This window comes from Prionailurus bengalensis, chromosome B1 (genome assembly GCF_016509475.1).
Source record: "Prionailurus bengalensis isolate Pbe53 chromosome B1, Fcat_Pben_1.1_paternal_pri, whole genome shotgun sequence".
NCBI classification, from domain to species: Eukaryota; Metazoa; Chordata; class Mammalia; order Carnivora; family Felidae; genus Prionailurus; species Prionailurus bengalensis.
The window spans coordinates 170,930,786-170,949,338 of NC_057344.1; the positions used below are offsets into that span (position 1 = coordinate 170,930,786).

The 18,553-nt window shown below is 40.9% G+C and overlaps 1 pseudogene; it reads left to right on the plus strand.

Annotated features, from left to right (window-relative positions):
- The first annotated feature begins 10,030 nt into the window (after window positions 1-10,030).
- On the plus strand, window positions 10,031-12,844 carry LOC122469428 (annotated as a pseudogene).
- Window positions 12,845-18,553: the final 5,709 nt, after the last annotated feature.

The window sequence follows — 18,553 nt, forward strand, 5'->3', positions numbered from 1 at the left end:
TGGTGTCTTCCATTCATTTATCAACTTAATGCCATTATGTAATATAACTTTGCCACAACAGCATTTGTTCTATATGCCAGATAATCCCAGAATGCTGGGAAAGGGAGATTTTCTACGAGGCAGTGTTCTTTGAAACAAATTACTTCGGAGAATTCACAAACAATTAAATGGAAAGAGGAGAAGCCTCATAGAATGAATATGATCCGGTTCCTGTCATGGCATTCCAAAGCTAACTGGGTGCACAGACATGCATTCAACTATCAGTGTGCAAACACTGTGAGGACGGGACCGGATAACAAGTGTTAACAGTGCCATGAACCACAAACCACGATGTCCATCACATATAAGGTGCAGCAGTAGTGGTATTGTCACAGGGCAGTTCCTCATTTAGACCAACTTCCCTACAATAAAAAGGCAGAATTTTTCTCTCTGATCATTTGAGTAGCATCTAAACAATGTCTGTTTCTAAAAATCATTATTCTAGGCAAGGCTATGTTTGTCACTCAGCTGCGCTGTGTCATTTCAACCAAGCGTTCTAACACCACTTCAGTCCATTATATAATCCCCAGTTTTCCCCCATTCTGAATGTCTTTGTTGTTTATTGCTCTGCTCTCGCACAGAACTTGTCTGAAAGGTCTGGGTGCTTTCAATCGGGCCTTATCAGAGATCCTGGTTATTGGAACTCTCTGTATTTTACAGCCTCCATCTCATTAATGCCAGCACTAATTTGTGGTCCCATCCAATACCACCCCCATAAGATCTGCATGAATACTCACTGGATTTCAATCTGCCATTCAACAAGCATGAAGTCCTTTATGTTCATTATTAGCCAATCAAACAGCTCCAGTTCCTTTTCTCTGCATTTTTTTCCCATAGTGAAATCATTTTGTTATTATCCCAAAGCAGTTGCTTGGTAGGAAATATTAGAGAAAAAACAATGACAACGGTTAACAGCCCTTCCTCCTCTTCCTTTTCTCCAGCAAATGCAACTGTTTTAACCTGTTCCTGAGACCTTCAACAGCAACTCCAGTTCCAATTGAGTCGCCAATTTGTTTGTGAAAATCCTCCTTCCCTAAGATAGCTCTTACCCTGAGATACCTTGCAGTATATTATAAAATGGGCCTATTTTTTACCCTCCGAGAAGCAGAAGGACTGTTGAGATGAAAACTAATCCATGCTCCAGCAGAGAATTAAACCAGGTTGCCAAACCCAAGTGGACGGATGGATTCAGTGCCACGTGTGCTAGGGTGACCTCATTCTGAGACCTACCACCTTCTTGTTCTGAAAACTGGAGCCTGGGGTCATTCTCATGGAATGCTCCTTCATTCAATTTACATGGTTAAATGACCTCCCTTTCACGTCATTTCAACCCCATGCATCATTACCAAAAGTACTCCATTCTGCTATAATGTTCTGCATTTCTTGTTCCAACAAATGCCTTGTCCTTCAAGGTCCTCCTGTCATTTTCTGTTCTGCAACAAATTACACTTGCAAAAATGGGCTCAAGAAGGTTTGGCTTTTCTTATTTTGAGATAAATTAAAATCAGGGTGAAAGTCAGTAAATAAAGGGAAACAATATAGAGCAGAGTGTCTGGTTCAGCAGAAAGACTGAGCAAATTTCCAAAACGGTCATTTTTTTCTCTTTCCTTTTTAATGATCAAAGGCAGAAAATCTCAAAAGTGAGTCTTTTCTCACACAATAAGGATCTGAGAACTATTTTTTTTTCACCTCCTACTGAGACCTGGTTTCGCAGGCTGTGTTCCCCAGGAAGCAGACTCTGAGATGCTGATTTGGGTACAGAGGTGTATTTGGGAGTGCCCTTGGTTCAATGCCCATGGGAGAAAGGGAACAGAGCAGGATAGGGCAGAGGGGGAAGCTGGGCTATGGAGCAGGTACAACAAGTCTCAGCCAACCCCAGAGGGAAGTCTGGACCAAGAATGGCCCTTCCGAGTTCTCCCCAGCCAGAAGAGGGGGAGGGGCTTTTATATTTTAGCACCATGGGATGAAGGCTGCCCCCAGTCGGGGGGTGTAACCTTGGGCTCCACCAGGTGGCAATTCCCAAAGACAGATATTAGCCATCAACCTTCTCAGTAGCTAGGGGACTGAACCCTTTAATCCTTAAGCAGGGGTCTGGGAAATGCATCACATCCTCCAAAGAAGGGTAAGCCTTTATAATATAAAATTTCTGATTAACCACCGTAAGCTGAAATAGGTTCCATGGAAGATGTTTTGCCAAAGCTATATTTTTTAACTTTACTTATTTATTTGGAGACACAGAGAGGGAGAGAAACAATCCCAAGCAGGCTCCACACTGTCTGTGCAGAGCCCGATGCTGGGCTCAAACTCACAGAACTGTGAGATCGTGACTTGAGCTGAATTTAGTTTAACCAACCAAGCCACCCAGGTGCCCCCAAAGCTATTTTTTAAGAATGTTTATTTATTTTTGAGAGAGAGAGTGTGAGTGGGGGAGGGGCAGAGAGAGGCTGCTGGGGGAAACAGGACCCCAAGCAGGCTCTATGCTGACAACAGCGAGCCTGACGTGGGGCTCAAACTCACAAACCTTGAGATCATGACCTGAACCAAAGTCGGTCGCTCAACCAACTGAGACACCCAGGCGCCCCATCACCAAAGCTATTTAAATCCTGATTTGATGGCTGGCATCAACAACTGCTCAACAGTCTGATCCTTATGGGTTCAAACATGTCTATACACTAAAGATGTTGTCGTTCATGATGGCCACGAAGGACAATTCACTAAAGATGCTGTGGTTCATGATGGACACAAAGAAAAATCCTGAATTCTTCTCCTCCCGTGGACACACCGAATCTACAACTACATGTGGCACAATTTCCTCTGGAAAAAAAAAACAAACAAACAAAGCCAAAACTAGCTGAGAGACTCCTACATATCCACCAAATGAGAAGAAACCCACATCCAAGCAGGGAGGAGAAGACAGTCTCACCATAAACCACACCCTGGGGTGGCAACTCACAATGGTGAGGGAGCTCAAAATACTGAGCTTCTCTCTGAGGAGCAAAAGGTATTAAACCAATATTGGGAACCCCAAATCTTTTTTTTAAATTTATTTTTGAGAGAGAGCCAGACAGAGCACAAGCAGGGAAGGGGCAGAGAGAGAGGGAGACACAGAATCTAAAGCCAGCACAGAGCCCGATGCAGGGCTCGAATTCATGAACTGTGAGATCATGACCTGAGCTGAACTTGAACGCTCAACTGACTGAGCCACGCATGCACCCCATGGGAACACCAAATCTTAAGACCTGCATCTGAAGGATGAGCCTCCAAAACATTGTGTTTTCAAAGTCAACAGGGCTCGTGTCCAGAGATCCACAAGGCTTTAGTACAAACTGAGAAACATTTCTAAAGGACTCACCCTCACCAGGGTCCAGATTAAAAAGTGCCCAGACTTGGAGAGAGCCAAGATGGCGGAACAGCATGGAAGTTTTTTGTGTGTCTTGCATCAATGAAATACAGCCAGACCAACACTAAACCATCCTGCACACCTATAAAACTGATCTGATGATTAACAAAACTATCTGCACAACCTGAACCACAGAATTCAGCAAAAAAAAGAGAAAAAATTCATTTTTATTTTCAATTTTTATTAAAAATATTTTTGATTTTTTTACTGTATTTTTTATTTTTGTGTAAATTTTTCAAATTCCATTTTACTCCCATCATTTTATTTTAGTCTACTTCAGTGTATTAACTTTTCAAATTTTCAAACAATTTCCTTTTTTTTCATTTTTCTCTTTTTCATTTCTTTTCTTTTTCTTGAATAAAGAGAAAAAATTCATTTTTATTTTTAATTTTTATTAAAAATATTTTTCTTTCATTTTTTTCTACTATATTCTTTATTTTTGTGTATATTTTTTCAAATTCTATTTTACTTCCATCATTTCAATTTAGTCTACTTCAGTGCATTCATTTTTTTCAAATTTTCAAACTATTTCCTTTTTTTTTCTTTGTTTTCCTTTTTTCTCTAATCTATGAAGCCACTTTTTTTTTTTAATGTTTATTTATTTTTTGAGACAGAGAGAGACAGAGCATGAACAGGGGAGGGTCAGAGAGAGAGGGAGACACAGAATCCGAAACAGGCTCCAGGCTCTGAGCTGTCAGCACAGAGCCCCACGCAGGGCTCGAACTCACGGACCGTGAGATCATGACCTGAGCCAAAGTCAGACGCTCAACCCACTGAGCCACCCAGGTGCCCCTTTCAAGCCACTTTCAACACCCAGACCAAAACACACCTAGGATCTAGCATCATTTATTCATTGTGTGTGTGTGTGTGTTTAATTTTTTAATTTTAATATTTTTTAATTTTAATTTTTTCTACCTCATTAATTCCTTTTCTTCCTTCAAAATGATGAAAGGAAGGAATTCACCCCAAAAGAAAGAGCAGGAAGAAACGACAGTCAGGGACTTAACCAACAGAGATACAAGCAAGATGTCTGAACCAGAATTTAGAATCACGATAATAAGAATACTAGCTGGAGTTGAAAACAGATTAGAATCCCTTTCTGCAGAGATAAAAAAAAGTAAAAACTAGTCAGGATGAAATAAAAAATGCTATAACTGAGCTGCAATCACGAATGGATGCCGCAGCAGCAAGGATGGATGAGGCAGAACAGAGAATCAGCAACACAGAGGACAAACAGGGAGAATAATGAAGCAGAAAAAAAGAGAGAGATTAAGGCAAAAGAGCACAATTTAAGAATTAGAGAAATCAGTGACTGATTAAAAGGAACAACATTAGAATCATAGGGGTCCCAGAAGAGGAAGAGAGAGAAATAAGGGTAGAAGGGTTATGTGAGCAAATCATAGAGGAAAACTTTCCTAACCTGGGGAAAGACACAGACATCAAAAACCAGGAAGCACACAGGACTCCCATTAGATTCAACAAAAACCGACCATCAACAAGGCATATCACAGTCAAATTCACAAAATACTCAGGCAAGGAGAGAATCATGAAAGCAGCAAGGGGAAAAAAGTCCAAGGGAAGACAGATCAGGTTTGCAGCAGACCTATCCACAGAAACTTGGCAGGCCAGAAAGGAGTGGCAGGATATATTCAATGTGCTGAATCAGAAAAATATGCAGCCAAGAATTCTTTAGCCAGCAAGGCTGTCATTCAAAAGAGGAGAGATAAAAAGTTTCCCAGAAAAACAAAAATTAAAGGAATCTGTGACCACCAAACCAGCAAAAAATTTTAAGGGGGACCCTCTGAGGGGAGAAGAGATGAAAATATAAATACATACATACATACATACATACATACATATATAACCAAAAGCAACAAAGGTTAGAAAGGACCAGAGAACATCACCAGAAACTCCAACTGTACAAGCAACATAATGGCAATATTCATAACTTTCAGTACTCACTCTAAATGTCAATGGACTCAATGCTCCAATCAAAAGACATAGGGTAACAGAATGGATAAGAAAACAAGATCCATCTATATGCTGTTTACAAGAGACCCACTTTAGACCTAAAGACACCTTCAGATTGAAAGTAAGGGGATGGAGAACCATCTATCATGCTAATGGTCAACAAAAGAAAGCTGGAGTAGCCATACTTATATCAGACAGTCTAGACTTCAAAATAAAGACTGTATCAAGAGATGCAGAAGGGCATTATATCATTTAAGGTGTTTATCCACCAAGAAGTAAACATTTATGTGCCCAAATGTTGGAGCACCCAAATATATAAGTCAATTAATCACAAACATAAAGAAACTTATTGATAGCAGTACCATAATAGTAGGAAACTTCAACACCCCACTCACAGCAATGGACAGATCATCAAATCAAACAATCAACAAGGAAACAATGGCTTTGAATGACACACTGGACCAGATGGACTTAACAGATATATTCAGAACATTTCATCCTAAAGCAGCAAAATATACATTCTTCTCCAGTGCACATGAAACGTTCTCCAGAACAGACCATATACTGGGACACAAATTAGCCCTCAGCAAGTACAAAAAGATCAAGATCATACCATGCATATTTTCAGACCACAACACTATGAAACTCAAAATCAATCACAAGAAAAATTTGGAAAGGTAACAAATACTTGGAGACTGAAGAACATCCTACTAAAGAATGAATGGACTAACCAGACGTTAAAGAGGAAATTAAAAAGTATATGGAAGCCAATGAAAATGATAACCACAACCCAAAACCTCTGGGATGCAGCAAAAGTGGTCATAAGAGGAAAGTATATAGCAATCCAGGCCTTCCTAAAGAAGGAGGAAAGATCTCAGATACACAATCTAATCTTATGCCTTAAAGAGCTGGAAAAAGAACAAATAAAACCCCAAGCCAGCAGAAGACAAGAAATAATAAAGATTAGAGCAGAAACCAATGCTATCAAAACCAAAAAAACCACAGTAAAACAGATCAATGAAACCAGAAGCTGGTTCTTTGAAAGAATTAACAAAATTGATAAACCACTAGCCAGTTTGATCAAGAAGAAATAGGAAAGGACCCAAATAAGTAAAACCAAGAATGAAAGAAAAGAGATCACAACCAACACAGCAGAAATAAAAACAATAATAAGAGAATATTATGAGCAATTATATGCCACTAAAATGGGTAATCTGAAAGAAATGGACAAATTCCTAGAAACATACACTACCAAAACTGAAACAGGAAGAAATAGAAAATTTGAACAGACCCATAACCAGTAAGGAAATCGAATTAGTAATCAAAAATCTTCCAAAAAACAAGAGTCTAGGGCCAGATGGCTTTCCAGGGGAATTCTACCAAACATTTAAGGAAGAGTTAACACCTATTCTCTTGAAGCTGTTCCAAAAATAGAAATGGAAGGAAAACTTCCAAACTCATTCTATGAAGCCAGCATTACCTTGATTCCAAAACCAGACAGAGAGCCCACTAAAAAGAACTATAGACCAATTTCCCTGATGAACATGGATGCAAAATGCTTCCACAAGATATTAGCCAACTGGATCCAACAATACATTAAAAAAAATATTCACCACGACCAAGTGGGATTTATACCTGGGATGCAGGGATGGTTCAATATCCACACAACAATCAATGTGATTCATCACATCAATAAAAGAAAGGACAAGCAAGAACCACATGATCCTCTCAATAGATGCAGATAAAGCATTTGACAAAATACAGCATCCTTTCTTGATAAAAACCCTCAAGAAAGTAGGGATAGAAGGATCATACCTTGAGATCATAAAAGCCATATATGAATGACCCAACACTAATATCATCCTCAATGGGGGAAAAACTGAGAGCTTGAGGAACGAGACAGGGATGTCCACTCTCGCCACTGTTATTCAACACAGTATTGGAAGTTTTAGCCTCTGCAACCAGACAACACAAAGAAATAAAAGGCATCCAAATTGGCCAGGAGGAGGTCAAACTTTCACTCTTTGCAGATGACATGGTACTCTATATGGAAAACCCTAAAGATTCCACCAAAAAACTGCTAGAACTTATCCATGAATTCAGTAAAGTCGCAGGATATAAAATCAACACACAGAAATCGGTTGCTTTCCTATTCACCAACAATGAAGCAACAGAAAGAGAAATCAAGGAATTGATCCCAGGTACAATTGCACCAAAAACCATATAATACCTAGGAATAAATCTAACCAAAGAAGTGAAAAATCTATACACTGAAAACTCTAGAAAGCTTATGAAAGAAATTGAAGAAGACACACACAAAAAAATGGAAAAAGATTCCATGCTCCTGGATAGGAAAAACAAATATTGTTAAAATGTCGATACTACCCAAAGCAATCTACATATTTGATGCAATCCCTGTCAAAATAACACCTGCATTCTTCACAGAGCTATAACAAATAATCCTAAAATTTGTATGGAACCAGAAAAGACCCCGAATAGCCAAAGCAATCTTGAAAAAGAAATCCAAAGCAGGAGGCATCACAATCCCAGACTTCAAGCTATACTACAAAGCTGTAATCATCAAGACAGTATGGTACTGGCACAAAAACAAACACTCAGATCAACGGAACAGAATAGAGAACCCAACAATGGACCCACAAACATATGGCCAACTAATCTTTGACAAAGCAGGAAAGAATACCCAAAGGAATAAAGATAGTCTCTTCAGCAAGTGCTGCTGGGAAAACTGGACAGTGACATGCAGAAGAATGAACCTGGACCACTTTCTTACACCATACACAAAAATAAACTCAAAATGGATGAAAGACCTCAATGTAAGACAGGAAGCCATCAAAATCCTTGAGGAGAAAGCAGGCAAAAACCTCTTTGATCTTGGCTGCAGCAACTTCTTACTCAACAGGTCTCCAGAGGCAAGGGAAACAAAAGTGAAAATGAACTATTAGCACCTCATCAAAATAAAAAGCTTCTGCACAGCAAAGGAAACAGTCAACAAAACTAAAAGGCACATGATGTAATAGAAGATATTTGCAAATGACATATCAGATAAAGGGTTAGTATCCAAAATCTATAAAGAACTTCTCAAACTCAACACTCAAAAAACAAATAATCCAGTGAAGAAATGGGCAAAAGACATGAATAGACACTTCTCCAAGGAAGACATCCAGATGGCCAACCGACACATGAAAAAATGCTCAACATCATTCATCATCAGGGAAATACAAATCAAAACCACAATGAGATACCACCTTACACCTATCAGAATGGCTAACATTAACAACTCAGGCAACAACAGATGTTGGCGAGGATGTGGAGAAAGAGAATCTCTTTTGCATTGTTGGTGGCAATGCAAGCTGGTGCGGCCACTCTGGAAAACAGTATGGAGGTTCCTCAAAAAGCTAAAAATAGAACTACCCTACAACCCAGCAATTGCATTACTAGGTATTTATCCAACTGATACAGGTGTGCTGTTTCGAAGGGACACATGCACCCCAATGTTTGTATCAGCACTACTGACAACAGACAAAGTATGGAAAGAGCCCAAATGCCCATTGATGGATGAATGGATAAAGAATATGTGGTGTATATATACAATGGAGTATTACTCGGCAATCAAAAAGAATGAAACCTTGCCATTTGCAACTATGTGGATGGAACTGGAGGGTATTATGCTAAGTGAAGTTAGTCAGTGAGAGAAAGACAAATATCGTATGACTTCATTCATATGAGGACTTTAAGAGGCAAAACAGATGAACATAAGGGAAGGGAAACAAAAATAATATAAAAACAGGGAGGGGGACAAAACATCAGAGACTCATAAATATGGAGAACAAACTGGGGGGTGGGGGTGGGAAGGGGGATGAGCTAAGTGGGTAAGGGGCCCTAAGGAATCTACTCCTGAAACCATTGTTGCACTATATGCTAACTAATTTGGATGTAAATTTTAAAAAACTAAAATTAAAAATAATAATAAAAAAAAAGTGCCCAGACTTTCTGTGAAAGTAGGTGTATCTGCTTGTCTGAAAGCAGTGGCCTGAGGGACAGGTATCTAATTTAACATACAGCAGGGGGTCTGCTGAAATACCCCCCAGGTATGGCTGCTGGCAGTGCCATCTTCCTACTTTCTTTCCACCTTGCCCTGCTCACCAGCATCAACAGAGAGGAGCTCACACCAGCCTCAGGCACCCTGATTTTTGCAGCTGCCTAGATCTCACAGCTCGGGGGGCAGTGGAACTTACATGTGTGGGCCTTGTAGGACTGTTACCAATGGAGAAAGACTTCCTAACCAGCGACCACCTCAAGATACAGCAAGAGGAACCTGGTCTTTCTGTGAAAGAACTAATAGCAGTGCACACTCTGAAAAGTTCAAGTCTGGAAGTTAAACTGGAACACCAATAATCTGAAGCATTTGGAACTGGTCACACATGAGCATCATGTGGGAATAGCGTCCTGTGCTACAAGATTCTGACTCTCCATTTCTTCCCAACCACTCTTTCCACCAAGAATGGCTTCTGTGGCTTGATCCCTAAGTGGTCTTCTAGGAAGACCATGTATGTTGACTGATGCCTACTATGAGATGAACAGAATCCTGCCTCTGAAACAATGTCATATCTGTATCCTACAAGTGATGGACAAAACACCCCAAAATACAAAAAGGCTACATATGCTAGCATTCAGACAGAAGACTGGGGCCAGTTCGTGCACGTGTGTCATAATTAACACTGCCCATCATGGGCAAAAAAGATGCAATAAAAGCTCTGAAGTATGGCACAAAAACAGACACATAGACCAATGGAATAGAATAGAAACCCCAGAACTAGACCCACAAACGTATGGCCAACTCATCTTTGACAAAGCAGGAAAGAACATCCAATGGAAAAAAGACAGTCTCTTTCACAAATGGTGCTGGGAGAACTGGACAGCAACATGCAGAAGGTTGAAACTAGACCACTTTCTCACACCATTCACAAAAATAAACTCAAAATGGATAAAGGACCTGAATATGAGACAGGAAACCATCAAAACCTTAGAGGAGAAAGCAGGAAAAGACCTCTCTGACCTCAGCCGTAGCAATGTCTTACTCGACACATCCCCAAAGGCAAGGGAATTAAAAGCAAAAGTGAATTACTGGGACCTTATGAAGATAAAAAGCTTCTGCACAGCAAAGGAAACAACCAACAAAACTAAAAGGCAACCAACGGAATGGGAAAAGATATTCGCAAATGACATATCGGACAAAGGGCTAGTATCCAAAATCTATAAAGAGCTCACCAAACTCCACACCCGAAAAACAAATAACCCAGTGAAGAAATGGGCAGAAAACATGAATAGACACTTCTCTAAAGAAGACATCCGGATGGCCAACAGGCACATGAAAAGATGTTCAGCGTCGCTCCTTATCAGGGAAATACAAATCAAAACCACACTCAGGTATCACCTCACGCCAGTCAGAGTGGCCAAAATGAACAAATCAGGAGACTATAGATGCTGGAGAGGATGTGGAGAAACGGGAACCTTCTTGCACTGTTGGTGGGAATGCAAATTGGTGCAGCCGCTCTGGAAAGCAGTGTGGAGGTTCCTCAGAAAATTAAAAATAGACCCAGCAATAGCACTGCTAGGAATTTATCCAAGGGATACAGGAGTACTGATGCATAGGGCCACTTGTACCCCAATGTTCATAGCAGCACTCTCAACAATAGCCAAATTATGGAAAGAGCCTAAATGTCCATCAACTGATGAATGGATAAAGAAATTGTGGTTTATATACACAATGGAGTACTACGTGGCAATGAGAAAAAATGAAATATGGCCTTTTGTAGCAACGTGGATGGAACTGGAGAGTGTGATGCTAAGTGAAATAAGTCATACAGAGAAAGACAGATACCATATGGTTTCACTCTTATGTGGATCCTGAGAAACTCAACAGAAACCCATGGAGGAGGGGAAGGAAAAAAAAAAAGAGGTTAGAGTGGGAGACAGCCAAAGCATAAGAGACTGTTAAAAACTGAGAACTGAGGGTTGATGGGGGGTGGGAGGGAGGGGAGGGTGGGTGATGGGTATTGAGGAGGGCACCTTTTGGGATGAGCACTGGGTGTTGTATGGAAACCAATTTGTCAATAAATTTCATATTTAAAAAAAAAAAAAAGCTCTGAAGTAAAGGATTTCCCAAAACTACAATCATTAAGAAATCCAACTGACCTTGTCACTTACTGATCTGTGCACACAGAACTGTGGTCCCAGTTTTCAATCTCTGATTGTGAAGAAGGAATTCATTAATGATAATCTAGTTAAGCTGCTGAATCCCAGGTATATCTTGCCATTAGACATTCAGAGTAGACTCTTAAATTTCATTAAGATTTGGTCACAGCATCTCCCAGGAGGTGTGGATGTAAGCGAAGTGAAAGAAGTGTAGCTTGACCTTCTTAAGAAAGGTGTTCAGTTTCCTCCCTCAGATGCAAGGATGAAACAGTAACACAAGAGACTGCTCAGATCTCATTGAATTCTACTGAACCAGCTCTTCTTTCTATAATTGTTCTCAAGAGCTCTACTATTACACTGGTCCCACAACAGATTGGACAATTGCACAGTGAATTAGATATGGTGAAAATGAATGTGAGGGTGCTGTCCACCATACTGATGCAGACTCACCGTGTTCCTGGGTCTGAAAATCTTGAAGACATAGAGCTACTGCAGAAACTTTATATAAAAGATGGGTCAGGAGACACAGGATGGGATCATGGATGTGCTTGTGGTAGTGGAGAATGAAAATGTAACTGTTGAGCTAATTCAAGTGAATGAGGATTTAAATAATGCTATCTTTGGATATGAGAGATTTACTCAAAAACAACGAAGAATTTTGGAGCAAAATAAGAACCAGAGGAAAGATGCCAATACCACCAGGGAAACTTAAGCCTCGTCCTGCGATCTCCTTGTCCTGAGTCCCAGCCCTCCAATGCGTGGGGCCACTCTGGGAGAGCTCAGCCACTCTGGGACACGAACGCTCAGCTTTCAGACTTACACTTCAGCTCTCCAAATCCTCTTGTAACAAGTTGAAACCTACTCTTCATCCACAAGTAGATTTGCTAGCCTTGGCAAATACAGAAACATCCCTGTTTACCCAAAGGACCAGCCAAAATCTCCCCTCAAGTCTTACATATGAGAGTTTTCTGAAACATTCAAATGCAGTGTTACTATAGTTGGGTTAGTCTACAGACCATTCCAGCAACACTATCAAGCTGGAGACTGTCATCCTAGCCCAGCAATCACTCAGCGATGACAAAGAATGATCTCCAGCCACCCAATTACTACGAGGTAATGGAGTCTGACCCCTTGGCTCCTGATGTCACTACAGAAGCTAGGTATGAAAACACTGATGCTTATCACCACAAAGGAGCTCAAAGCCACAGTGACTGCTGAGGTGAAAGTGGATGACTGGCCTGTTAACTACATTAGAGGTGCCGATTCTCTAAGAGGTAGACCCTGGGCAGCTCTGAAGCTCAGAAGACCTACTCACGAATCAAAATGGTGGAACACTTCTCCTCTGCAATAATGAGGTTTAGCAGAAGAGTAACAGTTCCAGAGTAACATCAGTGGCTCCTGACCACAGCACAAGGTGTATGTTATCTCAAAAGAACTTGGTTTAACATATATTCACTTTAAAACTTCAGCAGAGGGACGCCTGGGTGGTTCAGTTGGTTAAGTGTCCGACTCTTGATTTTGGCTCAGGTCATGATCTCATGGTTTGTCAGATCGAGTCCCACGTCAAGCCCTGTGTCGGCTCTGTAATAACACCACAGAGCCTGCTTGGGATTCTCTCTCTCCTTCTCTCTCTCTCTCTCTCTCCTGGACGTTCTCTCCCTCTCTCTCTCAAAATAAAAAATAAATAAACTTAAAAAAAATACTTCAGCAGAAGAAAAATTCATTGCACTAATGCCAACCAGTTTAGTTGCAGCATCTTATGGTTCACAGGCCTTCCTCCATTTAGAAGACAAATAAATCATCACATACTGAGAGAAGGGTAGATGAAGATTCTTTTATTACAAAATAATAAGACTACTGAATACCTTCATTTAACCAACGTTGAATATAAATGTCAATTTGTACTTCTTTATAAATAATACTCTTATTTAGAATGACGACTTGGAAAAGCCTGGATGATACAGTTTAATTATATTTCAGGTATCCCAAAGAGGTCACTGGGCTCTGTATCAGGTTGCCTTTGATTTGTTATGATTCTCTTTTATCCTTTATAATACTGAAAGTTCTTTTTTCTCCCCTTTTTGCCACAATTTAATATTTCTATTTGGAAACAAAGACTACTGAGAAACATTCAGAATAAATTGTGATTTGTTTATGTCACAAATTACAATAACAAATAAATTACTATGAAAACCCAAAAATGTATATTCACCCCATGTTCATGAAGTACAAACCTCTATTATGTCTGGTATAGAAGAAGTGGGTTGACGTCTCAGTTCAGCTACCTCTGTGCCTTAAAGTAACACTTGAACTTCCCAAGATTCTGCTTCTTCACCATAAAACAAAGATAACAGTATTTACTACATCTTCCTCAAAGGGTTACTTAAAGAGGCAATGGATGTTAACCCACTTTATAAACCACAAAATGCTATACAGATAGAGCTTCTACTATTTGGCACAGAGTAAGTGCTCAAAAGATATATGTTGAGTGGATAAAGGAATAGGGTTCTAATTCCCTCACCTTCCAGCGAGAGTTCATGGCTGCTGGCTTCCTTCCTGCACACCGCCCGGTCTGGGTCTCAGTCTCGAAGTTTGTGTAAGAAACAGGAGGATTTAGCATGAAGCAGAGGGAGGCACACGCTTTGCTGTGACAAACAGCACAGCAAAAAGACAGGAATTCTCTCCCCTGAGGTTATACCAGGAGAGATCTCAAAAAAAAATGGCTCTTTATCAACAATGCCTCAACAGACATTATTTTTATAACATGCTCCAATGTTCGAGCAGAAGCGATTCAACAAGCTCTCCCGGCAAGCCGACTTGTTTTCAGGTATCTCCAAAACAGTCTCAGAGGGTGCGGGTCTGTGGGCCCCTCCCCATAGATCTAAAATCCCAGGCACCTAGGTGGTTCAGTCGGTTGAGCGTCTGACTTCGGCTCAGGTCACGATTTCGCGTTCTGTGGGTTCGAGCCTCCCGTAGGGCTCTGTGCTGATAGCTCACAGCCTGGAGCCTGCTTCCAATTCTGTGTCTCCCTCTCTCTCTGCTCCTCCCCTACTCATGCTCTGTCTCTCTTGCTCTCTGTCAAAAATAAATATACATAAAAAAAATTTTTTTTTTAATAAAATAAAATCCCCAAAGCTTGGGGCATGTGGGTGGCTCAGTTGGTTGAGCGTCCGACTTCAGCTCAGGTCATGATCTCATGGTTCATGAGTTCGAGCCCCGTGTTGGGCTCTGTGCTGACAGCATAGAGCTTGGAGCCTGCTTCGAATTCTGTGTCTCCCTCTCTCTCTGCTCCTCCCCTGCTCATGCTCTGTCTTGCTCTCTCTCTGCTTCAAAAATAAATTTAAAAAAATTAAAAAACATTTTTTTTAATCCCAAAAGCTCTGAAAACCAAGTTCCTTCCCTAACCCACCTGGTGGTAAAAACTGACCTGAACTGATAGGCGGTTGTTTATGATCTATGTTTACTCCTCTAAGTGCATTTCACTCTGTAGAAATATGACCAAGTTTTATTATCGGGTGCTACCCAGACCCCCCTGGTGGCGTTTTACAGCATACAGGGTATGCTCTGTAGGCCCAGCCTATGCTCTGATATGGGATTACAATAGATCTATAAGATTTGTCAAGACCTATTAAGGAGCTTCTATGTATCAGAAACTATTTTAAATGCTTTGCATGTATTACCTCAATTAATCTTCACATAATCTTATAGGCACAACGGAACATCTGTCCCATTTCACAAATGAGGATACTGAGGCACACAGAGACTACGTAAATTGCCCAGGTCACACACCAAGTAAGTAACAGAGCTCAGGATTGATACCAGGCAACCTGACTCCAGAGTCTGCCCGCTCCCTTGGTGGCAAAGTCATCTTGGCAAACCCTACAGGAGTCAGCAACAGGCAACATCAGTTGAGCCTTAGGAAGCATATTCAACATGTATGGTGCCTGTGGTATTCAGTAATTTCTACTTGTATCAATTAGGATCTTCCAGAGAAACAGAACCAATAGGGTGTGGGTATGCAGTGTGGTGTGTGTATACGTGTGTATAGAGAAAGAGAGAGACTTTAAAAAAGTGGCTCACATAATTATGGGGGTTGGCAAATACAAAATCCCAAAATCTGTAGGGCAGGCTGGCAAGCTAGGGAAGAGGTGATCTTGCAGCTTGAGTTGAAGGTGGTCTAGAGGCAAAATTCCCTCTTCCTTACGGGACCTCTGTCATTTTCTCCCACAGCCTTCCACTGATTGGACAAGGCCCATTACAGAGGGTGATCTGCTTTACTCAAAGTCTACTGATTTAAATGTTAATCACATCTAAAACATACCTTCACATCTAGAGTGGTATTTGACCAAATAATTGGGCCTAGCCCAGTTGACACGTAATAGTAACCGTCATGCTGCTCTCAAAATTATCCAGTCTGAACTGGGTCTGTTTATGCTTACCATTATCATTTTATGAGATTGCAAAATGAACGATTAAGCAGATAATTCAATGTTGCCCCTGAAGAAAGAGATGCTTCTGAACAGGCCCCCTATGACCCACCTCTGTGCAGACAGGGTATGGGAGTTGATAAGATACAAGCTGGGGCCCTCATTTTCACTGGAGAAGGCTGCACCCTGCATCTACGGCACTACATTTGTTAGTACTGCTCAGTTCACAAGTGAAAGAAATCCAGCTTGAACCAGATTAAGCAAATAGAGGTTTATTATCAGGATGCTGGAACCAATGATGATAAACAGATCCTCTCCCTCCTCCAATGCTGAGAGTCAAGCAATTAGAAGACATTTCACCAATGAAACAAGGGAAGGGGCAGCTGAGGAATGAAGCGCAAGTTTCTGGCCTAGCACAGCTCCTAAATATGGCCTTCAGCCCCATGCCCTCCACACACCCACCACCAACCACCCCTGGCCCACAAGATGCAAAAAAAGTCAAAAAAGCACTTTATTCCAAATCAGGACAAAAGTGAATTAAGGGTGTATCTTTATATGTCCCATCTTCCAACTGTCAGAAAATAGAAATGGCTCCTAAGAAGGGATGGATAAAATAGTAGATACCCGGGGCCCATTTTCTCTGCCAGATATGAAGGCTCCGGGCCCCTTCAGTGAATCTAGGGCCTTGGGTGGGGTGAGGGGTAAATAGTCTGGAGCACAGAGTCCCCGGCACATGGGAATATAATCCACCTTCACTAGCTGAAGTGAATTCTCATAGAGGACATTTAACAAAACCAGATTCCAAAACAGAAGATGGGTGTTCTGATAAAGATTTCCCATAGCTTCAACCACATTTCTCCTCATCCCTCAGGTACAAAATATAAAAATAAAAACAGGGATGAACGAAAACTAAATATCCAGCATTCAAATAACTGAGTGCGGGAAAGGATAAAGCTTCAGCCCCAGTGGAAGGGGAATTCATCCACACCACATGAAAACAGATAAACCGTTTGGAAAAGCTTCTCGGTAAGGATAAACAAATAAGAGGACATCCAAACACATGACAGCAAAAGAGGAGGAAGAAATGCCAGGGAAGGACGGGGGAAAGGAGAAAGGAAAGGAGGGAGAGAGGGTCCAGCAGGAGCCCAGTGGGTCCTAACCAGCCGACCACGAGGCAGGACCCGGGCTGGGTCTTCTCAGTGCTCTGTCTCCCTTGGTCCCTGCCCAACTTCTGAGCAGGATTCCCTGTAGTCTTCCCACCCGTGGGTCGCCCATCATCCTTCTGATCAATTCCTTTCCTGCTTAAATTAACCGAAGTTAAATTTTGTTGTTTAAAACCAAGAACCTAAAATGATACAGATGGTAAGCAATTAATCCATTTCAGTAGAAAACTAAGATGAAGTAACTGAGGGAATTAGAGATACAAAAACAGGTGTAAATGGTATAAACATTGCCAATATACAATAAAATAATATAACTAACAAAAACAGGAGATGTGGGAGAAAAGGGGAAGGAAGTGAGAGTGCTAATTTCCTCAACCTTTCCTAGCAGGGAATTAATAGATACTAATTAAAAATGGAAACACGTACTTTTAAAAAATATAATGACTCATAATAATGTTTCTTGTAATCATTTTTTAAATCTTAGGGTGATAATTTAGGGAATGCAGGTGAGAAAGCTGAAATTGGGAAATAACAGACTGAACCAAAATCTTAACAGCTGGTTCATTCGATCAAAAGTGCAACATATGTGCCTACTAGGTGCCAAGCATGATGCTAAGTGCAGAGGTTCTCATGGAGGACAACCCAACAGGGTCCCTGCCTTCATGGGGCTGACAGTCTAAAGGGATAGCCAGGCTTAAACAAGTGGATAAAAAAATAAATATGAAATTACAAATATGATAAATGTGTGAAGGGAAAGAACATACTTGACAGATGGTGGGCAAGACCCTCTTGGCAAGGGGATAGACATTTAAAAAGAGACTTTAGGGGTACCTGGCTAGCTCAGTCAGTTAAGGGTCTGACTTGATTTTGACTCAAGTCATGATCTCACGGTTCATGAGTTTGAGCCCTGCCTTGGGCTCTGCAGTGACAGTGTGGGGCCTACTTGGGGTTCTCTCTCTCTTCCTCTCTCTGCCCCACCCCCCCCCCAAATAAATAAAATTAAAAAAAAAAAAGAGACTTCAAAGTTGGGGGAAAAATAGCTTTACAAAGATTGAAGGGAAGGTAATAAAAGACACAGGGTACCACATGTACTGGAACTCCAAGGCAAGTGTCTTAGTCCATTTGGGATACTATAACAAAAATACCATAGACTGGATGACTTATAAATAACAGAAACCTATTTCTCACAGTTCTGGAGACTGTGAGTCCAGTCCAAGATAAAGGTGCCAAGCAGATTCAATGTGTAGTGAGAGCCCATTCACTGATTCAGAAGGAAAGAACTTGGCATGTTGGAAAAAGTGAAAGGTGAAGTGAGGACAAAGGGGCATAGAATGATG